This window comes from Cynocephalus volans, chromosome X, assembly GCF_027409185.1.
Source record: "Cynocephalus volans isolate mCynVol1 chromosome X, mCynVol1.pri, whole genome shotgun sequence".
Taxonomy (NCBI): domain Eukaryota; kingdom Metazoa; phylum Chordata; class Mammalia; order Dermoptera; family Cynocephalidae; genus Cynocephalus; species Cynocephalus volans.
In genome coordinates, this window is record NC_084478.1 from 123,661,737 (window position 1) to 123,687,032 (window position 25,296).

The following is a 25,296-nucleotide window of genomic DNA, read 5'->3' on the forward strand; positions in this document are numbered from 1 at the left end:
TGGCTTGCCTCACCTACTGCTTGGGTAATGGGCATGCCTGTCTTGGGCATGGGTGTAGGCCGGTGGTGGTGGCAGAACTGTGTGGGACAGCACTCACCTGATCTCCCACTTGGGCAGTGGGTGGGCCTCGCTGGGGCTTGGGTGTGGGCCAGCAGTGGTGGTGGCATGTGAGACTGGTGCACATCTAGGCTTCTGCTCGGACTGTGGGCAAGCCTCTCCAGGGCTCAGGCGTGGGCCTGCAGCTGTGGTACTGGCAGTACACAGACAACACTACCATTATTTTCTTTCTCAATTTGTTTCAGCTTTGGTCTGTAGGATCTCCTTTGGGTTGGCCGTGTGTTCTTTTGATAAGCCTTCATTTTTAAAAATCACTTCCTTACTTTCTGGCATCACAGGATATTCCAGGGTTATCATGATTTTCCTTGTCCCAACTGTATGTTTTACTTCATCTTTGAGGAGAAAATTTTATTCATTTCTTGCATAAACACAAAGTAGTTTTTGAATTGGTAACCCATACTCCTGTAAGAGACATATTTACTGACTAGATTACATATTTACTAACTTCATTACTTTCTTTTTGTCTTTTCTTCCAATCTGGAAAACAATATCTGGTCAAGATACTGTTTTGAAGATTGGTTCTTAGATTAGTTTCTTTATTCTCCACCTTCAGTGTGGTTAACTTATTTATTTTTAATAGAAGTAGGTTTTACTTTTTACCATTTATATTCCATTTTGGTTTCATCTCACACTTTGGTTTGTTTAAATGATTTGTTTACTTAATTATTAGCATTTAAAGGACATGTGAGACATTAATATAATTCTAAGAGTCAGAGATATAAAACAGTTATATTCAGGGAAGTATTACACCCTCCTTGTCCTTTCTACCATATTCCCTTCCTCCTTTTATTTTCACCTCTTCCCCTTTCTCACTCAACCCCAGGATATAACCTATTTCTTTAGTGTCATTTTTATCCTTTCTGTATTTCTTTTGTACAAATGAGAAGATACATGTGTATCTTATTATATACACTTATTTCTTATGTGAAAGGTGACATACTAAAGATATTCTTTTGCACTATGCTTTTTTCATTTAACACCATGTCCTGGAAATCGTTTCACTGTTCATCATTATGACTGATATACTTGGTTTCAATTCTATTGTAATATTTATTTATTTTTTTTTGTATTTGCTGTGGTCTTTCTCTGTGAGACATTTACTGTATGAGTTTGTGTGTGTATGTGTGCATTTGGTACTTCATAATGATTGTTTTTCTAGTGGTTGCCTTTATGCCTTTATCCTTAATATTTTCATGAATACAAGTTTTGTTTTGAAAAAAATGTTAGATTCAGATAAAAGATACAGAGATAATATTAAGAGTTCTTCTAAAGCCCTCATCCAGTATCACCTAATGCTAACATCTTATATTACCATAGCAGAGTTGTCAAAACTAAGAAACCAACATAGGTCCATAACTATCTAAACTCCAGACTTTATAAGGATTTCTCCATTTTTTAAACTAATCTCCTTTTTCTTTTCCAACTAAAGGAGATCAGTTTCCTGGCAGGTTCCCACATTGCATTTAGTCATCCTATCTCCTCAGTCTCCTATACTATGCAATATTTTCTTGGTCTTTTCTTGTTTTTTTTTTTTACCTTGACAGTTTTGCAGAATACTATGGATATCTTGTAGAATGTACCTCAATTTAGGCTTGTTTGCTGTTTTTCCCCACAATTAGATGGGAACTGTGGGTTTTGAGAAGGAATGCCACAGGGGTGAAGTTACCTCCTCTTTATATCAGATCAGAGAAAATGATATCAACATGACATCACTGGTGAGGTGGTGTTAATCTTCATCATTTGGTTAAATGAGAGTTGCCAGGTTTATCCACTCTAAAAATTACTATTTTTCCTTTTTACATACTCTTTTCTTGGATATACAACTAAGTCCATCCCATACTCTTGAAGGAGAGAGTATTTACTTATATTATTTGTGATTCTTTTCTAAGAAAAATTTCTCCCATATTCTCCATTTATTTATACAATAGCTTATTTACATCAGTACTAAAATAAATTTAATTTTATGTAATAACATATATGCTATATTTTATAAGATACTATGTAAATGATATATGATACAATAATATATAATTTATTTAACATAATAAACTATAAATATAACTATAAAATATTTTTGTGTGTAATACTGTTATTTTGTTTTTCCAGTTTAGTCATTGAGAGTTGTTCCAGATTGACTGTTGTATCCCTTCAACTTGCCTTATTCTTGTGTTTCTTGAGCACAGTCTTGCTTTCTGCCCTGAGCTCATCTTGTCTTTTGCTTTCTCCAGCCTCAAAACTAGCCATTTTTCGAAACAGCTCTATCCAGTTTCTTTAACTGGAGAACAGTGTTTAGAAGCCACAGTCTGGCCATAGAGTGTGCTTAGCTACTCGGTTATTGTATTAGTCTGTTTGTGTTGCTATAACAGATTACCTGAGATTGGGTAATTTATAAAGAAAATGAAATGTATTTGGCTTACGATTCTGGGACAGCTGCATCTGTCATGGGCCTCAGGCAGCTTCTACTCATGGTGGAAAGCAGCAGGCAGCCAATGGGTACAAGGAGATCACATGGAGAAAGGAAGCGAGAGAGAGAGAGAGAGGGGAGGTGCCAGGGTCTTTTAAATAACCAGCTCTCATGGAAACTAATAGAGTGAGAACTCACTCATTAATTCCCCCACCTAGGGAGAGCATTAATCCATTCATGAGGGATCCACTCCCATGACTCAGTCAGTTTCCAACACTGCCACATTGGGGATAAATTTCCGCATGAGTTTGGGGGGGACAACACATCCAAACTCTATCAGTTATCATTGTGTCTAGGTCCTCTCAACAGACAGAACTAGGAAATATTTGTAATTATATTAATCCATGCTTATATCTGTTTAAAAATAAGGTTAGTTCTCTGTTTTCTTATTTAACCTTTTAATATCTGGTTTGGTAGGTTTTTGTTTGTTTGTTCGGTTTTGATTTTTTTTTTTTTTTTGTCCTAGTATTCTTTTGTTTGTTTCTTTGTTTTGTTTTTTGAGTTTTTTGGGGGTGGGGGGTTGGCAGCTGACTGATACAGGGATCAAACCCTAGACTTTGGTGTTATCTTCTTCCCTAGTATTTCTCTCCTAGTTTTCACCACTGTGATCTTTTTCAGTTGGTTCCTGTGTCCCTTTGGCATATCCCCATCAGAGTGTGTGTGTGTGTGTGTGTGTGTGTGTGTGTGTGTGTGTGTGTGTGTGTGTGTTTGAGCTCTTCCTTAATTTTTGGCACCATAAGATGCTGCAGGCTCATATTGTATGTTTTATGTTCCAGCCCTATAATAAACCATTCTTCCAAGGAGCCCTGGTTTCTTTTATTTGACAATGCCATTAGACACTGATATCTGGATGCTTGGTATACTCATTGCCATTTAGTGTCATTGCTTCTAGGTCCTCTTAGTGGACAGAGCAAGGAAATGTATGTTTTTACACTAATTTATTCATATGTATATACATATAGGTATTTCTATATGTAATTTTCTGGATTTATAGCAAGCTAAGCATAACCTCATAATGATGTCTCCAACTCCAATCTATTACCATATGGATAATTCTTCCCTTCTCTTGCTGGTCTGTAAGCAACAGGGAGAAATCTGGTCCCCACCATCTGCCATTCATTTACTTAATTGTTCAATTCCAGTGTACATAAATAATGGTTTCAGAATTGCTAAGCTACTTCTGCACATTAGACAACTGTATTAACCAGATTATAGTGATTATGTACAGTTTCTTCTGACTTCAATTTTACTGATTCCACTCATTTGCAAAATTAGCCAGAATAGTACTTCCCCCCACCTTCTTCAGTGAAATTGTATCATACATTTTTAATAAAGTTAGATTCTTTTTGCACAGTCTGTATTTCATTCTGGGATCTCCCAACTTCTTAAATGATTTAAAAATGTTTATACATTAAAGTTTAATATTTGTGCTGTAAAGTTCTATGAGTTTTGAAAAATGCATAGTCATTCACCCACTATTCAGGTGCCATACAGAATAGTTTGCCTGCCTTGAAAAAATTCCTTGTGACTCACCTGTTCAATCTTCTCCACACTGAACCCATGGAAAACACTGATTTCTTTACTGTCTCTAGACTTTTCTTTTTCCAGAATGTCAAAAAAAATGAAATTATATAGTATGTAGCCTTTTCAGATTGTCTTCTTTTACTTAGCAATGTGCAGTTTGATAGCTCATTTCTTTTTATTGCTGTACAGTATCCCATTCTATGGATGTACAACACTTTGTTTTTTCACTCACCTACTGAAGGACATCTTGGTTGCTTCCAATTTTTGGAAATTTTGAATAAAGTTGCTGTAAACTTTTGTATGCAGGTTTTTGTATGGATGTAAGTTTCCAAATAAGTTGCGTAAATACCGAGGGCATGATTTGCTAGACTGTACCGTAAAACTGTGTTTAACTTTGTAAGAAACTGCCAAACTGTCTTCCTAAGTGTTTGTATCATTCATTTTGCGTTCCCACAACAAAGAATAAGATTTCCTGTTGCCCCTTTTTTTTCTTTTTTTAGTTTTTAATTTTTTTTTTAATGTCCTTAAGTGCTTCTTTAAGTATCTTAATTCCGATTTTTTGGAGTGTAGACTTATAGTTCATTCTGCTTTAAGGCTGTTTTTCAGAGTTGGTCTTCAGTTTATAAATGTAAAATTTAATCTGCTGATTTTATAAATATTTCTCCATGGACATTACTTCCTCTCGTTCATTTTTATAGCACTGGGGTGATTTACAAGATTCCAAGTTTAATGGTGCCCTTTACTGTCAATCTAGGAAAGTCCAGGTTCTCTAGTGGTGTTTTATTTTATCTGTTTTGTTTTATTTATTTTGGTGGGAGGAGAGGGGTTGCAAATCTTTGATTTTATGTTTATCTTTTATTTTGCAGGACCCTAAATTTTTTTTTCTTTTTTCCCCTTCATCATGTAATTGCCATAGAATGCTTTTTCGTTCCTTTTAACCTTTATTCTTTCCCAGAAACTAAATGATTGTAAAACCATCCCTCTAAATTTTATACAGCCCTACAAATTCCTTCTGGACCTTTAAATCAAGCTTATTATTAAATTTTTTACCTGTAGTCCATAATCTGATCTTTCCAGACACTTTCCCACTGTTACAATCAGCAGTTCCAGGTTCCTGGTCCAACTATGAAGTAGAACCTTTCATGGGACCAAGCAATGTCCACAACACAGTGAGCACCCACTCAGTGAAACAAAAGGAAGCGGGACAGACAGACAGAAGGTTCAAACAATAGGACTTTATATAAAGTGAAAGTATGTGCAGAAGGGTGAGTGGGCAACCTCGCGAGTGAAGAATGCCCTGTATTCTTAGAAGGAGGCTTTATATGCCGTTCTGGGATGGGGTGTTTCTCTCTCCTAACTAAGAGGAGAATATTCAGCCATGGGGGAGGATCGAAGGTAATTAAGGCCTAATGGACTGATGCAAGGTTGCATTAGCTTCCTGCCATGCATCCCTGAGTTTTTGAAGTTTTTAGGTCATGCTCAGTGGGGTCACTTTTCCCTTAACTTTATCCTTTCTGGTCTAGCATCACAGGCAGAAGGTCATATTTTTGTCCGCACTTTTATTTCTCTTAGTGTGCAGGCACTGTGGTTTTTGTGAACTGCAAAGTTCCAGGTGTAGCATGTTGATTAGTAGGATGCTTAAGCTGTCATCAGCTCATTATGAGTTCATGAACTGCAAAACAAGAAGGCAGCTAGTGTTGATCCATTCTGAATATTTATGAGCAGCCTCCCCAGGGCATCTCCCTGTTCTTCTGCTGCACCACTGCATGTAGATTTAGGATTGGTTTAATCTTTCAGATGTGCATTGCCAACCACCCTTAGGGTAATTAGGCAGTTAGCTGATCACAAAATCCTGTAGAAGGGCAGAGGTGTGGGGGCAGGTGTATGAGAGTGTGTGCTAAGTTTTGTTGATTTTCTCCTTTCTTCTCAAAGTCATTTTGTTGTTCCAACATTCTCTGTCCTAAAATAATGCTGAGATGTGAATTTAGTGTAAATTGTTCATAGGTCTAAAATTATTTTACATAGTTTAGAAAGGGCATTTGGGGAGTTGATAGCTACACATTCTCTTCAGCTATCCAGAAGTCCCAACTCCCTCTCTCTTTTTATTTTATTTTATTTTTTAATGTCCATTGCAGTATACTGAGTTTTTCAGAAATAATTATAAGATATAGAGCATAGGTTAGTAGTCATCATCAATGCAAACTTTAGGCTCAACCCTGAGTTATAGTTATGGCTTTCCTACTTTTTTTGGACAAGTTATTTTTTTTCTATTTTATTTTATTTTATTTTTAATTGAAACATAACTGATTAAACATATTTGTGGGGTACAGAGTTAACTATTATTATTTTTGTACAGTATATGATGATCAAATAATTATTAGCATGTTCATCATTACAAATCATAATTATTCTTTGTGTCCCTTACCCAATTACTCCCTAACCCTCCTCTCCCTTTCCCACCTCTAGTACCTATAGGACTGTTCTCTCCTTCTAAAAGCTTAATGTTTTATTGTGGTCTTTCTTTTTTACTTAGCTCTTACTTATGAGTGAGGACACGTGGTATTTTTCCCTCTGTGCCTGGCTTATTTTGCTTAACGTAATTTTCTCCTAGCTCACCCATGTTGCTACAAATGGCAGAATTTCATTCTTTTTTATGGCTGAGTAGTATTACATTGCATATATATGCATGACATTTACCTTATCTAGTCATCCATCGATGGACACTTAGGTTGGTTCCATATTTTGGCCATTGTAAATAGAGCTGCAATGAACATGGGAGTGCCGGTATCCCTTCCACGTCATGATTTCTATTCCTTTGGGAATACACCCAGAAGTGGGATTGCTGGATCGTATAGATCTATCTGTAGTTGTTTGAGAAACCTCCATACTGTTTTCCATAGTGGTTGTCTTAATTTACATTCCCACCAACAGTGTAGGAGTGTTCCCTTCTCTCCAAACCCTTGCCAGCAGTTGTTATTCTCTGTCTTTTTTATTATAGCCAGTCTAACTGGGGTGAGGTGGTATCTCGATGTAGTTTTAATTTGCATTTCCCTGATGATTAGTGATGTTGAGAATTTTTTCAAGTACCTGTCGGCCATTTGTATGTCTTCCTTTGAAAAAAATTCTATTCAGTTCCTTTGCCCATTTTTTAATTGGATTATTATTGTTATTATTTTACTGCAAAGGTGTTTGAGTTCCTTGTATATTCCGGATTTTAATCCCGTGTGAGATGCATAGTTCGCTGAAATTTTCTCCCACTCTGTACATTGTCTTTTCACTCTGTTGATTGTTTTCTTTGCTGTGCTGAAGCTTTTTGGTTTGGTATGATCCCATTTTGTTTCTTTTTTCTTTCATTGCTTGTGCTTTGGGGTCTTATTCATAAAGTCTTTACCCAGTCCTACATCCAGAAGTGTTTCCCGTCGTTACCTCTAGGAGTTTTATAGTTTGAGGTCTTATACTTAAGTCTTTAAACCATTTTGAATTGATTCTGATAACATGGCGAGAGGTATGGGTCTAGTTTCATTCTTCTACACATGGATATCCAGTTTTTTGGGCGAGTTATTTAACCTGTTTGAATCTCAGGATTTTTTGTGCAAATATGGATATAATAAGACCTAGTTTTTAATGTTATTGTGGTGAATAAATTAGAAAACATTGTAAGTGCCAAGTATAGGGCATACCATGTGTAGAAGTTTATTGAATATCAAATCTTAATGGCTAAGTATCAGAGTGACAGTTATAGTTGGCTTTTATTCCTTGTTCTTTTTAGATTGTGCATTAAAAAATCCACTCACAAGCTCCATTTAGTAAGTCCAGACACTATTAAAATATGGTATTTGAGTGTAACCTGCACGTTGCATTGTAGAGAGAAAACACTATGCATTTGTACACCATAAAAAAATGGATTTAAATCTATTATCACAGACCAAAAAGACAAAATTATATTAATAATCAGATATTGTCATAAGAAGTAAAATCTGTCAAAACCAAGTTTCTTCTAGTAGATTCTTAACTGGAAAACTGTGGAACAGATTATAAAGATAAAACATTCATTACTTTTTCTATTCTATGGCTTTGGACCAACATTTACAGAAGAAATCATCAAGAGAAAATATTAGAACATCATCATATTTGATTAATGTTCTGGGAATGAAAGTTATAACCTCTCCAAAGTGCTCATTAACTCATTTCCTGTTCATGGATAAATTTATTCCTACATTTTTTTCCTCCTAGAACATTTAAAATTATCATCATTTTGCTCTACTGCTTTTATTTAAATTATTCTTTTATTCATGTAATAAGAAAAAAAGTAAGAAATGTTCTAGTTCCACAGTGTTGCTTTTGGTTCACTAATAATTTATCCATTACAGTGTTTCTTTTTACAAATCCAATCTTTCAATTAATATAGAAGAATTTTAAACTTATCGAATTGTGATTTTATGAATATTTATTTTGGGCAAAACTGATAATGTACGTCAGTTGGATAATTTCTAGGTAGATGGCTATATGAAGAAAAAATTTAAAAGCTGGCTTTCAAATTCAGCTGTTTTCTTCAAATTTCCATACGTTTTGATTCCAAATAATATTTGAATTAAAGCTCCTAATCTTTTGGGAATTTAAATTTTATGAATGATGATTTTTTTCCCCAGGCAACTTGGAGAATAATTTTTTTCTGGAAATACAAAGCTAACTTATAACATAGAATTTGATGAGAATACCAATATATAGTTTCTAAAAAGAAAAAAAAACAACAAAATTTAAATTTGACTGGTCCTGCACAAATGTATTAAATTATGACTCAAAACGTCAAAGTTGTGTATCATAGTTCACCATAAAGTTTGACTGACGTGTCTAGTATGTTTCATGTAAATAAAACTGTTACTAATAAATGCATATGGCACTGTGTTAAAGCTTCATTGTCTATGCTATGTAAGTAGAAAAAAGTACTCAGATGTGGCATGTTCTTTGAATGCAGCAGGAGAAAGATAATTCTATATGATATCGCTGAGTAACTTACTAAGTCATGGCATTAAAGAGCGACTTGGCAAAACTGAGAAGAGAGTGATGCTCTCTGGTATTAATAGCTTCCCATTTTGCGTGCTTTACTTCCGAATCACGCTGCCAATGACATCAATCTGCTTTTTGCCAAAATTTTTACAGTAAACTAACCTCCCACAGGAGATTCCCATAAAAGAACCTGAATAGGGTACATTTTTAAAGCATGCATGTTTAATAGTGAGACTACAACCATTTAATGAGCATTTTGTAGCAACAGTTTTATTTATATGAAACATGCCAGCCACGTCAGTCAATCTTAATGGTGAACTATGCTACACAACTTTGTTGTTTTGATACATAATTTAATATGTTTGAAATATTCAAGCCCACTGGGTCAGAGTGGGGCTGGGAGACATCGTCCACAGAAAGAAGTTGCAATTAATTGCCTCTTAGGTAGTAGCTTGTTGTACCTGTTTATGTCCCTCCACTTTTCAAAGTTGTGTTTTATTTCAATTAACGGGAGCTATTTTAAATGAAAGGTCTAGTTTGATTTGCTGCTAGGCTTTCTATGTTGCCCTTTGAAAATTCCAAATGGGAGGGAAAAAATTGAAAGGAAAATCTATGCCATGAAAAGTAGGTAGGGGAGAGCTGCTGTCTGTAAGGGTAAAAGTCAACACCTTCATTTAGAATTTCAGTAGACTAACAGGACATTTAAACACACGTTTTGTTTGTTTGTTTGTTTGATTTTCTTAAAGGTATGCTCATAAGAATTTTGTTTTATTTTCTTCCGTAAAGAAAATATTTTCTCTCTCCCAAGCTAAGAAAACTACGTAAGCACCTGCAAGATTTAGCTAAATCTATCACTATCTCTAATAGAACTACTCCATAAAAGCAAAAATATTCTCATTAAATGTAGCTGAAAATCATATCATTAGCACAGATTTTTCGTGCTTGAATTATTTTATCCAAAGCAGAATAAAGCCCTTTCTGCAAGCAATTTTTTTTTTTTTTTTTTTTGTCGTTTTTTCGTGACCGGCACTCAGCCAGTGAGTGCACCGGTCATTCCTATATAGGATCCGAACCCGCGGCGGGAGCATCGCCACGCTCCCAGCGCAGCACTCTACCGAGTGCGCCACGGGCTCGGCCCTGCAAGCAATTTTTAATGTGCAAAATTATTTTGTTGCTAACAAGATAGATATCGATTCTAATTTGGCATCTGTCTTATGGTCCCACTGTTGCACTGTCCTCTAAAAATTAGCATTTCTTTTGATTTTGAAGATCAATAGATTGTAATAATATTGGCCACACCCATGACTTTGTCAGCAATAGAAAACACAAATAATTTTATGTCACATAAAAGTTGTAATTATATTGAAATACTCGTATAGTTTAAGCTCATCTTAATTCAAAATTTTTTTAGCGTTCATGCATCCAATGTGATAAAATGAAGAAAATATATTACTACATTGTAAAAATGTATATATTTGATAACTATATTTCAACATAACTGGTTTTTTAATTTGCAAATGGATATATTACAAGTACCCACTTCAAATAGTTATTCTAACAATAAATAAGTTAATTTATGTAAAGTGCTTGGAAGAGTATCTGACACACAGTATGTGCTATTGTTACCTGCTTTGAGAGATTGCATAATTGTACTGGACATTAGAGCATATATCCATGAAACTTAGTCATATAAGATAGGTTGCAATGTGTATCAAGTGAATAATAAAAGAATCATTTCAGGAATCCAAAGAAAGGGAGAAATTAGACTTGTCCAGTATTTATCTAGGATGGCTTCATGTAGGAAAAAGATGACTTTAGCTGGGTTTGATAGAGAAGTTTCCATAGCATACTCAAACTTCTGAATGTGGATTTATCACAGTGTATGCACGCATTGGTGAGTGTGAGTGGTGACTCTGGTATGGATTTTAGGAGCACTTTGGAGGGCCCGGAGTCCTAGAGATGGTACAAAAGAATGAATTACTTCAATTGACAATCTCAAAATTTCCTTACATGATTATTGATGTTGCTATCATGGAAAACTGAAAATCATGAAAATTTCTTGTTTTCACAAGAAAAAATGTGGCAGGGTATGGAAAGCATGAATTCTTGAATCAGCTGTGCATGGTTTCAAATCCTGCCTCTGCAGCTTTGGGCAAATTGCTTAAATTCTCTGTTTTCTCATATGAAATTCTGTTTGCTTACTTATCCGGCAGATATTTATTATATGTTTAGTGCCAGATCCTATGGTAGGTTCTAAGGATAAGACAAATAAAATACATAGATCCTTATGGAATTTAAAATTTCTAAAATGCAGAAAATTATACCTGCCTCATAGGGTTGTACTGAAGATTAGGAATATTATACATTAATGTTGTAATATTATAAAATGTAAAGGAAGTAATATATTGTGTGGCACCATGCCTGGCCTATAGTAGGTACCCCCAAATTGGTAGCTGGCATTACTGCTACAAACTTTTAAAGGTATTTTTTTAAGGGATCTCAGGTGATTCTAATATGTAGGCAAATTTGACAACCTCATCTAGACCAGTGGTTTTCAAAGTTGATTGTATATTGGAATCACTTGGGGAGCTCTACAAACTACTGATCATGAGTCCCACCTCCGGAAATTCAGATTTCATTGAATGCAGGTGTGGCCTGGGCAATATATATATATATATATATATATATATATATATATATATATATATATATATATATATATATATATATATATTTTAGCTCCTCAGGTGATTAGAATTGCAACCAAGGTTGAGAACACTAAGATACTAAGCATCCAAATAAGCTAAATATTCATGCATTTGTCTGTTTTTATTTTCATTTTCTGTCCTAAAGATTTGATGATGGAATTCATTAGGGACTTTGACTAATGCACCTTTATAATGACAGGACTCTTTACATAAAATAAAATTGGAGAAAAATAAGGATGCTTAGCCTGTTTATTTATCATGTATTCTTATCCTGTGTTAGAATGATAGAACACATGGAGCCAGGTTTGAATATGTAGGGAAAGTGAAAGTAAATGGTCACAATCCCTGGCGGGTTCAGAAATCATGTAAATATAACTGTGTACGTGCTCCTAGGTGTTCCTTGGCTATTGTCTGATGTAGATGTTTGTGGGCACCCAGGTGTTCCTGGGTTATCAGACTTAAGAATAAAGGATGAGGAGCTCTGATACACAGCATCACCCCACCCCTGGGATGCTCCTGGGGGGCCCAGGGGAGGCCACTCCTGCTGCTGGAGGCTGTTGCTGGCAGGGCCCCCAGGACACTTAGGGAGGCCACCACCACTGCTGCTGTAAGCTGCTGCTGCTGCTGAGGAAGCTGAGGACTGAGCTCACATGGGAATGAACCTGTCAACTCTGTCAATGGCTCCCAGGATCTTTCCCAATTACCTAGATTGTGACCTGTATGAGAGGGGTCTGTGACCCAGTCTGTACAACAGGTATGAAGGGTCTGAGTCCTAGCCTGACAGAATGGCAGCACTGAAGAACATCTGCCTGTTTGCATTGTTCCAGGAATTGAGGTGAGTGTATTATGTCATCATCATTTTAGCACTATTTCATTGGGTTTTACTGACACCGAGAGAGAGAGGGAGAGAGAGAGTGTGTGTGTGTATGTACTTAGAACAACTGTAAGAGCTATTATTTTCCCAATTAGAGATGAGTAAGAAGAGTTTTATGATAAATAATTTGACCATGGTAATAAATCTAGTAAATTGTGAGCCTGGATTTGAACCTAATTCCTCCAAACTCCAAAATGCAGACTCTTAACTACTTTATATGCTGTCCCAGAAAGGGATAACCCTTTGCCAAAGCTTACAATTCTTGCTTTGCTCTGAGCAGATAATATGCCCTCATGCTCTTGTCTGTCATGTGGTTTTTGATTTACTGCCTTTCTATATTCTCAGTGTTTATGCATGCCTCCATTATAGCTGTCAACCTGATATTGACCTGCAACCTTCTCTGACATTTAGCATCTGCTTTAATACTTACAGAGTACAAGGTAAATACAATTATTCTATATTACAGATGGGGAAATTTAGACTCACTAGTTGGGTAACCTGCCCTAGGCTACAATTAGTTAGTATTGAAGTCAGTACTGGAACTCAGGAATACCAAAGTGCATGCTTTCAATCAATACAGAGAATCATGTAACTAATCTACCGGACTCCCCCTTCCACACTATTTCCCATTCACCTCCCAGAGTTCCAAGTCTCTCCAAAAGAACTGTACATTAAGGGGAAATAAAAGCCTACTGTGGCCTCCACTTCTTAGGAGAAACTGAAGCCCATCAATTTAAGATTGCATGTAAATTAAAATTGCTTGATATGGAGGCATTGAACCATCTATTCTTGAAAGAGAATCTGACCTAAAGAAAGGAAATAGTACTTAGTGTTATACCACTCATATTGTGCCCAAGTCATCAAGAAAAATGATTATATAATTTGTTAAATGAGTTGAAATCTGGAAAGATTTATTTCATAGATGACTAAATAAGGGGGGGAATCGTGTTGGAGCTTAAAGGTATAAATTGCAGTTATGTATAAAACTAACTCACAAGTATACACTTTATTCTCTAATCATGTAAAATAAGTGTATGTGCAATGCAATGACTCTCTTTTGGTAGATTGCCATCTCTGAATTGGATTTTAATGTTGTCCTCTGAGCTTTTATCTAATGATACTATAAAAAGCAATTGATGAATAAACTTGTGGTGGTGTTTTTCTTGAGTACATATCTACGATATTATTGAATGCCCTATATAAAGACATGTGGACAAACACTCATACATACATATTCCTTTCACACTTATCTTACTTAGTTGAAGTTGAGTTATCCATGAATAACTACAATGTTTTATAATCATGAAAATGGCTTTTTTACAATGCCAAAAGTATGGTAAGTTATTAGGGATGCAACATTGCCTATCAAATGTATAGATGTCTTTTCAATAAAGTAATTCAAAAAGTAATTAGACCAGGATTTCCTGCAGCTCCTACTGTACGACACTACTTTCATAGGATGTTTAAACTTGGTATGCAAAAGAAAAAATCCAATAAGTTTGAAAACACTACATTGAGTAAATGTACATGCATTGTTTTCTTACAGGACTGCCTAGTGCCTTTAATGTGGTAGTGCACACTGGGATTTCCCAAGAGAAGAATATAATATGCAATATATTATCCAAAACGTATTTGATCGCCAAACCTTTGTTTACAGGCTATCCCATAAAGCACATGAGAGAAAATGTTGCTTTAGATATTTTAATGAATAATAAAGGCTTTGGGAATTTGTATTTACACTGAATTGAAGGAAGAGAAAGGAAGTAGAATTGTAGCAAGGCTTGCTTACCCTGTTCCTCTGTAGTCTGAAACAGCTGTTTTAACAGTTTTGGATGACACTAAGACATTCTTGTTGTCAGGGATAATCTGGGTAAGAGCCACATTCCAGGTACTTATGGTACAGATACACCCCAGGAAAAAGAACCATCACAGGACTTCATCCTCAAATATGGAAAGAACAAAAGTTCCCATTTCTTAATACGGATATTTAAAAGGAACTCTGTACTGCTCTGGAAACCATATGAATACACAGAATGAATGAATGATTACACAGACATTAATGGTATTTGCCTCAGGTTTGTACATATAGTTAACATATATGAGGGTACTGCAAAAAGTTAATGGAAAGATTCATTAATTCTTTTTATGAAAAGAATTAATAAATTCTATTATTAATAAATTATAAATATATTTATATTTATAATAATTTATAAATTATCAATAAATTAATAATTAATAAATTATATTCTAAAAATAGAATTCTTTTAATTCTATTTTTCCATGAACTTTTTGAAGTAACCTTGTACAATTAGAGATTGGCATACCAAAGGAAGGAGGTGGGAGCAGTGGTGGGAGCAGTGTGCCCAGTAACATTGGTTAGCATTGCCAGTGATGATGATATTTAAACAAACAAACAAACAAACAAAAAGTAACTTTCAGGAATTTTACCATTGTTTTTATTTATTTTTCTTAAATTTTTTTTTTTGAATTGAAACACAATTGATTATGCATATTTATGGGATACAGAGTTGACTATCAGTATTTGTGTACAGTATGTGATGATCAAGTCAATATTACTAGCATGTTCAACATTGCAAATCATAATCACTTTTTGTGTCCCTACCCCCCATCCTCATTCCCCTGTCCCACTTCTAGTAACTATAGATCTCTTCTCTCCTTCTGAAAGTTCAATGTTTTATTGTGGTCTTTCTTTTTTTTCTTAGCTCCCACTTATGAGTAAGAACATGTGGTATTTCTCTTTCTGTTTTTGGCTTATTTCACTTAACATAATTTTCTCCAGGCTCATTTATGTTGCTGTGAATGGCAGAATTTCATTCTTTTTTTATGGCAGAGTAGTATTCCATTGTGTATATATATGCCACATTTTCTTATCCAATCATCCGTCAATGGACTTTTAGATTGTTTTCAAATTCTCCAATAGCAATTCACTTCCCCAGTGCCTTCTGCTAGAGTGGACCACTTCACCACTCTACTTGATATCCCACTGCTGTTAGAAGTTATCTTTAAACAAATCTCCACTTAAGATATTAAATTGTTAACAAACTTTCAAAACATAGTGATTCATTCATACATCTTTCAAAAACATCTAAAACAAGTTTCTGCCAATACTGAACATTTTCACGTATGCTAAGATATCAAGTGCCCTGGAAAAGCTCAGTTGTACATATTTACCCCCATATGATCATCTCCTTCATTAAAGTAATACTTCAATTGATTGCAACCTGTATTTTTCATCTCTTATATTTTGAATGTTCAAAATATTTAAAGTGGACCAAATAACATCCCTAACCAGAAACCAGTTTAAAAGGGCTGTTACTAATTGGCCTCCTCTAAGCTGTCTATCTCTATCTCTTCTCTGCTACTACTCAAATTCCAGCTTTTTCTCCCCAGAGGTTTTCATTATCTTTCTGTTATGCCCTCTAGTCCCTGATCCAAAATTACTTTTCCCTCTGTGATTAAATTCTCTCTTGCCACTTCGAAAGAAATGACATAGTATAAGCCTATTACTCCTTTTATCTGGAGAAAATTGGGAAGATACTTCAGATCCTAGTAGAAAAGTAAAGGGTCCAAATGTTTTTCATCAATATCACACATCCGTCCAGACTGTGGGAAACACAGTAGTGGTACTTTATTTGTGGTAATAGAAATGTGGAAAATAAAATTGCTAATTAGTGTTGACATAAAGGTAGGAAATAGAGAAATTTATTACATTCTGCATTTCATTTCTTTTATTACTATTAAAAGAGTTAAAAATTCAATCTGATCTATTTAGTTCTAAGAATATTAATGTAGTAATTATAATCTAATAGACAGATATTATAATAATTATTTAGGAACTAAAATACTCTACATATTTATCAAGGTAAAGATTTTGGCATCTAATATACTAAGGTATATTAGAAACTGATGATTGTACCTCCAGATTCTGGATGCAATTGATATAGGTAATGCTATCTGGAAAATAAAAGCATTAAGTACTCCTAAATTGCCATGCACACAACAGATATGATTAAAAATGAATCAATAAAAGCAAGAAAATATCAGCTATAAAAACCTAAAAGAATGAGTTGTAAGAAAAGAATTGAACTAAAAAAGGAAAAAAATGTGAAGTTCTTGTAGAAGTTCTGCCAGTAAACAGCTGAGTGACCCTGGGAAAATCATTTAACCTCCCTGGCTTTTAAATTTGTTATTTGTAAATGAAAGGGTGTAGATCATCTTTAAAATCGTTTTCAGCTCTCAAATATTATTTCAAATGTAGCCACTGTTTGACCTGTAGCACCACATTTAAGAACAGTCAGCTCTTACCTGTTCCCCAAAAATAATTCTTCATCTTAAATTCCCATGTTATCTATGGAGTTTTTGAGCATTTGGGGCATTTTTATCAATGAAATTCAGGTATAAATATTCTAATGTATAGACACTGCTGCATAGATTAACCTTCTAGGATATCAGAGGGGAACAAAAATGTTAACAAAATTCCTAAGAGTTCATCATCTATGTCCTCATTTGAACTATAATACGTTGTATTTGATTTTCTTATTAAAGCAAAGAAAGACCACTTCCTTACATCTGTGACCAGTGCCACTCAACTTCATATCAATTCTGAAATTTTATAAGAGACATTAAGCTGGACTGACCATAAAGCTTTTTTATGTTCTTAGAGCTGGCATGCCTTAATTTTTCTTACCCACAACTTTGACAATTGCTGATGTATGACTTGAGTGTGCTTCAACTCAGAAATTATATTAAATTCAGAATTTTCACTATTAGCTATTAACTTTTTTTTTTTAAAGTAAGAGAAGTAAGTTTCAGCAGAATTTTGGCAATATGAATCTGTATATTAAAATTATTTCTCTTTCTAGATTTGACTCAAGGTAGCGAACATATAATGAGTGTCTACAAAAGCCAGGGGAGGAACCAGTGCTAAAAGTAGGTGTTTGCTATGACTGCATATATTCCCTCTATCTAGTGTATTAAGTTAACTTTATAAAGATTCAGTTGCTCTGTCTACTGTGAACATCAGTCTTGGAAATCACGACTTTCCCAACCATCCAATCACATTTAGAGCAGCAACCAATTCTTATTTCTACATATCTGGAGGGTTTTAATGAGGAAACTGTATTCAAAGGATTCCATCTTTATACAGCTTCTAAAGGACAGTACTCAAATGTGCTGGTAATTACTTTTGTAGTGAAGGAATATTCTTGAAGTTGTTAATAACCTCTCTTCAATTAGAAGTCACAGATTAGAATTGTGAGCATACTTATCAAGTGATTTCTCTCTCTCTCTGAGAGTAGTTAGTATTATGTAGATCCAGAAAACTAAACCAAACCAAACCAAACCAAACAAATAAAAACAAACAAAACATGGATATTTCTCTAAACTCCAGGAATAGATAAAATATCTGCAATTTATTGGCTCCAATTTTATATATCACTGATAATATGCTATTCTTGATAAGTGAGAATGACTTCTTTTGCAGATCTAGGCTTTGGGTTTTATACCAATCAAGCATGGTAGAATATATAAATAGAAACACACGCACATAATTCACAGGCATTGGAATATGATTTGGATTTTATTCTTGGATCTGTCATTTTCTAACTTTAAGTTGCTTAACTTTTCTCAATATTAGTTTTCTAATCTATAAAATAGAGATAATGATGCCTAGTTTGCTGCATTGTCATAAAAAAGAAACAATAAAATGTATGTAGCAGAAATGAAAGCATCATTTTAACACTTGGTAACAGAGTTTCTCATAAGAAAAAAGTCTTTATTTAAAAAAAATTAGCTATGAAATATGTTTCTAAAACCATGATTCAGAAAGAAACCGCAAGGAAATAATTAACCTCTCTGTATAAGAAGTAAACATATTTTTTTGTGTGTGTTGTGGGGAGGAAAAGAGAGAGAGAGAGTGAATAAAATTAAAATTATAGAAGTCTGAACTAGGAAGAAATTTGTTACTAAAACCCTTCAGTGTCAGGGTGGCCAAAAGTCTCTTACAAATAGGCATAACTAATTTTAAGTCGTTAGTATTTTTGCAATGTAAAATTCTTCCATGTGTTCAAACCTTTAGTAAAATATGCTACATAAACAGTGTCTTTTGTAAATAGTTTTTGTAAATGGTTTAGTGCAGAGAAGAATAGAATATTTCTGTGATATTAAGAGAATAAGATTCAGACATCAGTGAAAGAAGGGGCTTAGAGCCAAAAGTGTGACAATGTAAGTCCTCAGGAGAGCAGGAGTCTTGGGGAGGGCATTAGGTTCCAGAGAATGAGTAATAAACTCTTAATTTATCTAAATGTTAAAAGACAGAGTGACCTCTGCTGATATCTGGGTTACTTGTATAATTAATCTGTATGCAGGCATATATTAAGTCCTCAATAAATATCAATTGCTATTGTATAAAATGTATTTAAAGATTGTACTGCAGAAAAGAGTTAACTGAAATGAGAAAAAGGATGAGTAGAGTTTCAAATGCCAGCTTCCCTTTACTCCCTAGTTGAAGTTAGTTGGTCCTTTCTTCACACTGCCAAAGGACTATTCATGCGTGTGTGTCATGCTCTTCTATAACATGTTTCTTAAAGGTGATGGACACTCAGTATTAATTTCTGATTTTATGTTGAACACCACAAGACCTGGCCTTCAGTAGACAGTCAAATGAAATACAGTGACCAAATACTTAGTATGGTGCAGAGCAACTTGAGAAGAGAGGGAAATCCTGGAAATGTAGTGACGTGAATAAGTCTTTGGGTTATATCATCTACTGCCTCCTCTGGTATCATTGGAACTAGGTCCTGTTCTTGTATCCTGCACCATAGAGGTCATATCCATACTTTAGGGTTGATCTTGGAAGCTGAGAGAGGGGATCATGTAAGTTTTATTCAGGGGTCATAAAGGGACAGTGCCTATAAAGAACACAGCAAAGAACAATTATCTCTGCTCCTTTCATTTTGATTTTAGGTTTACTGCTTTTTCTACATTTGCAAACTCTCTTCATTTTAGGTGAGTAAACATGAGATATTTGAATTTGGTCCCTATTATATTTTATCTTTGTCACTAATGCCATGTTTTAGTTCTTTCTCCAATATTCATATTGCATTTTTTAACAGTGAAGTGCCATTTTAGTTTGGCTGTCAGATACAGTTAAAATAAACATATATGCGTGAGATATACAGGAAGTGGTTTATGACTACTTTAAACTTTGCTTTTCATGTGTTTGGACAACTTAAATATCAAGGTGTAAATTTCAACATGATGTAGATGTTTGAGATACATTGGCAAGATGGTGAAGAAGGAAATCCCAATCCTCTTTCCCCAAAGAGACACTGAATTAACAACAATATATGGAGCAAAATACCTATATGAGAACTCCAGAAACCAATTAAGAAGTTGCAGTACCCTAGGTGAGTGCAAAGTCAAAAACAGCCACATTGAAATGGGTAAGAAAAGCCATTTTACTTTATCTGTGATTACTCCTCTCCAAAGCCTGCACAGCTTAGTTCAGTTTGCAGCTTCCTCTTGTGGGGAAAAGAGAAGAGTGGAACATGTTTTCAGCATTCTGGTTTCTGAGAAGTCTTCCTGAGAAAAGTATTTTGTGTCTTGCCTGACTCAAATCACTAATGGAACTTGCATAGTTTGAATGTTTTGGGGCCAGTGAAAGCAAGACAGAGTGAGGGCACCTTCCTAGAGCACCAGAAGGTTTATGGTGCTACAGACAGAAGTTGGCACAGCTTAGCATGATCAGGAGGAGGCACTCAAACCATTGTTTCTTCCTTGGAGGGAGAGCAGGACAGCTTGCTGCTAAAGCACCAGAGATCCTGCAGTACTGCAAATACCAGAGAGAACAAGCGATTACAAGCTTTGGAAAAGAAACCAGCAAACCACTCTAATTGGGAAATTGTGTGCACAAGCCCAGAGAAGTCACATCCCCCCCAACAAAGGTTTCAGAGACCTTCAGAATCTCTAGCCATGCTGATTGTCAAGGGTCTTCCCCTGTATAAAGCCAGTTTGTAAGGACTCAGAGAGGTGGCTATAAGAAAAAGGGACACATGGCTCAATCAAAGGAACAAAATAGATCTCCAGAAACCAGCCCCAAGAAATGGAGACCTATGAATTACCTTACAAAGAATTAAAAATGATTGTCTTAAGAAAGCTCAACAATACATAAGAGAATACAAATAGGTAACTAAACAAAAATCATGAAAATGACACATGATAAAAATGGGAATATCAACAAAGGGACAGAAATGACAGGAAAAAAAACCCCAGAAATTTTGGAGCTAAAGAATAGAGTAAGTAAATCAAAAAATAAACTAGGGGTATCGAACAGCATACATGATCAAGTAAAAGAAAGAATTGGTGAACCTGAAGATAGGTAATTTGAAATAGTGTTTTCAGAGAAGCTAAAGAAAAAAAGAGCAATGAAAAGTAAAGAAAGCCTAAGGGACTTATGGAATAACAACAAGCAGACCAATTTATGTATTATGGGAGTTCAAGAAAGAGAAAAGAGAGTGAAAGGGACAGAGGCCTTATTTGAAGAAATAATAGCTGAAAATTCCTCAGATCTTAGGAAGGAGTTGATTATCCCAAAGGAAGAAGATCAAAGGAATTCCAACTAGGATCAACACAAAGACCCCCTAACCAAGACACATTATATTCAAACTGTTAAACATTAAAGATAAAGACTATTGGAAGCAGCAAGAGAAAAGTGATTTGATGTATACAATGGAGCTCCAATTAGATTATCAGAAGGTTTTTCAGCATGTTTTCAATGTTCTGGCTTCTGAGAGGTCTTCCTGAGAAGGCCAGAAGGGAGCAGGATGACATATTCAAAGTGCTAAAAGAAAAAACTGCCAACCAAGAATACCATTTTGGCCTAACCTGGCCTTTGAAAATGAAAGAGAAATAAAGGCTTTCCCAGATAAACAAAAGTTGTGGGAAATTATCATCATTAGACTTGCCTTAAACCAAATGATAATGGGAATCCTGCAAGTTAAAAGGACACTAGGAAGAAACATGAAAGTATATGAAAATATAAAACTAGCTGGTAAAAGTATATATATTGACAAATACAGTCTATTGTAATACTGTAATGGTGGTCATAAAATAATTTTAATTCTAGTATTACTACTTAAAGATAAGAGGATTAAAAAATAAGCATAATAAAAAAAACTATATTAATGGATACACATATGTAAAGATGTAATTTGTAACATCAGTAACATAAAGTAGAGGTGTAAAGATGTAAAAGAGTAGAATTTTTGATGTGATTGAAGTTGTTATTAAAAGCTTAAAATACATCATTATAATGATATTTTACATAAGCCCTATGGTAACACAAAGAAAATGCCTATAGATGATACACTAAAGAAGATGACAAAGAAATCAAAGCATGTCGGTATAAAAAAAAATCAATGAAATACACACACACACACACACACACACACACACACACATACACAGAGGAAGAGAAGAAAAGAGGGAAAATATCTCAAAACAATTAACAAAATGAAATAGGAAATAATTCCTTATCAGTAATTACTTCAAATGTAAATAGATTAAACTCCCCATCTTAGTGCATTTTGTGTTGCTATAACAAAATACCACAGACTGGCTAAATTATTTCTCGCAATTCTGGAGGCATGGAAGGACAGTATCAAGTTAATGGCATCTGACGTTGGTCTTCTTGCTGCACCATTCCTGGTGGAAAGTGAAAGGACAAGAGAGCAAGAGCATGAGAGAGACAGGAAAGGAACCAAACTCATCCTTTTATCAGGAACCCACTCCCATGCTAACAGTATTAATCCACTTACGAGGGCAGAACCTTTATTACTTATTCACCTCTTAAAGATCCCATTTCTCCACACTGTTGCATTAGGGATTAAGTTTCCAACACATAAATTTTGGGGGACACATTTAAACACCATTACTCCCCAGTCAAAAGACATAGAGTGACTGGATGGGTAAAAAAAAATTAAGATGTAGTTTTATCCTGTCTACAGGATAATCACCTTAGATAGAAGACACACATAGGCTGAAAGCAAAGGATAGAAAAAAAGATATTTCATGCAAATGATAACCAAATGAGAGCAGGGAAGGCCATATAAAATACACTTTAAATCAAAAACTGTCATAGAGATAATAAGGACATTGTGATGATTAATTTTGGTGTCTCAAATTGATGGGCTAAGGGATGCCCAGTTAGCTGGTAAAGCATTATTTCTGGGTGTGTCTATGGGGGTGTTTCTGGAAGAGGTTAACATTTGAATTGGTAGAGTAAGTAGCAAAGTTGCTTTCACCAATGTAGGTTGGTATCATTCAATTAGTTGAGGGCATGAATACAACAAAGAGGTATGAAAGGATAAATTTGCTTTCTCTGCTGGACCTGGAATATCTATCTTCTCCTAACCTCAGACATCAGTGCTCCCAGTTCTTGGGCCTTCAAATTCAGAATTGAATTTACACCATTGGCCCCCAGTTCTTGGGACTTTGGACTTGGAATTGGACCAACACCATTGGATCCCCTGGTTCTCAGGCCTTTGGGTTTAGACTGAAACTATACTACCAGCTTTCTTGTGCCTCCAACTTGAAGAGAGCAAATCATAGAACTTCTCACCCTCAAAATTTGCATGAACCAATCACTCACAGAAAATCTCCTATATATCTATATATCTGTGAGTTATATAAAAATTGAGAAATATGTGGAAATAAAATAACACACTCTTGACCAACCAATGGGTCAATAAAGAAATAACAAGTGAAGTTAGAAAATATCTTAAGACAAATGAAAACAAAAAAATCATATATGACAACATATGGGATGCAGCAAAAGCAGTATTAGGAGGGGAATTTATAGTGGTAAATGCCTATATTAAAAAAGGAAAAAGATCTTAAATCAATAACCTAACTTTACATCTCAAGGAACTAGAAAAAGAAGAAAAAATGAACCAAACTCAGCAGAAGAAAGGAAATAATAAAGATTAGAGCAGAAATAAATGAAATGAAAATAGAAAAACAATAATAACAAAACTAAGAGTTGAATATATTTAAAAAGATCAACAAAATTGACAAGACCTTAGCTGGATTAACTGAGAAAAAAGAGAAGATCCAAGTAAATTATTTCAGAAATGAAAGAGGAGATGTTACAATAGATGACACAAAAATAAAAAGGATTATAATAGACTACTATGGACAATTACACTCTAACACATGGGTAACCCAAAATAAATAGTCAAATTCTGAGGAATATACAACCTATCAAAACTTAAACATGAAGAAATAGAATATCTAAACAAACCTATATCTATTAAAGAGATTTAATCACTAATCAAAAACCTCCCAACAAAGAAAAGCCCAGGACTAGATGGCTTCACTGATGAATTCTGTCAAACATTTAAAGAAGAACTAACACAAATCCTTCTCAAACTTTTCCAAATATTGAAAAGTAGAAAATACTCACATACTCATTTCATGAGGCATTACCCTGATAACAACAGAAAAAAGTCACTACAAGAAAAAAACTACAGGCCAATATCCCTGATGAAGGTCAGTGCAAAAATTCTCATGGAAGTACTAGGAAATTGAATTCAATAGCACATTAAAAGATCACACACTAGAATGAAAGGAAAAATCAATAAACAAAAAAATCAGTGTGACACACCACATTGACAGAATAAAAAATAAGAATCACATGATTATTTCAACAGATATGGAAAAAACATTTCACAAAATTTAAGACTCTTTCGTGATAAAAACCCCCATTAAACTAGGAATAGAAGAAAACTTACGCCACATAATCATAGTCATCTATGGAAAGGCCATAGTTAACATTATAGTCAATGGTGAAAGGCTGAAAGCTTTTCCTCCAAGATCAGAAAAAGATAAAGATGCACACTCTCACTACTTCTAATCAAGTAGTACTGGGAGTTGTAGCCAGAGCGATTAGGCAGGAGAAAGAAATAAAAGGCATCCAAATCAGAAAGGAAGAAGTTAAATTGTCTCTGTTTGCAGAGGACATGACCTTTGGCACAGAAAACCCTAAAGACTCCACCAAGTAACTCTTAGAACTAATAATGAATTCAGTAAAGTTGAAGAATACAAAATCAACATTCAAAAATCAGTAGCATTTCTACACACTAACAATGAACAATCTGAAAAGAAAATTAAGAAGACAATTTCATTTGCAATAGCTTTAAAAAGAATAAAATTCTTAGGAATAAACTTAACCAAGGAAGCAAAAGACTTGTGCATTGAAAACTAAAAAATGTTGTTAAAAGAATTAAAGACAAAAATAAAGAAAAAGACATTCTGTGTTTGTGGATTGAAAGACTCAATATTGATAAAATGTCCATGCTACCCGAAGTGATCCACAGACTCAGTGCAGTCCCTATCAAAATTTCAATGGTGTTTTTTGCAGAAATAGAAAAATAAAATTCTAAAATTCATATGAAATCTCAGTGAACACCAAATAGCCAAAACAATCTTGAAAAAGAAGAAAGATGTGGGCCTTACATTTCCTGATTTCAAGACATGTCACAAAGCTACAGTAATCAGAACAGTGTATTAATGTCATAAAAACA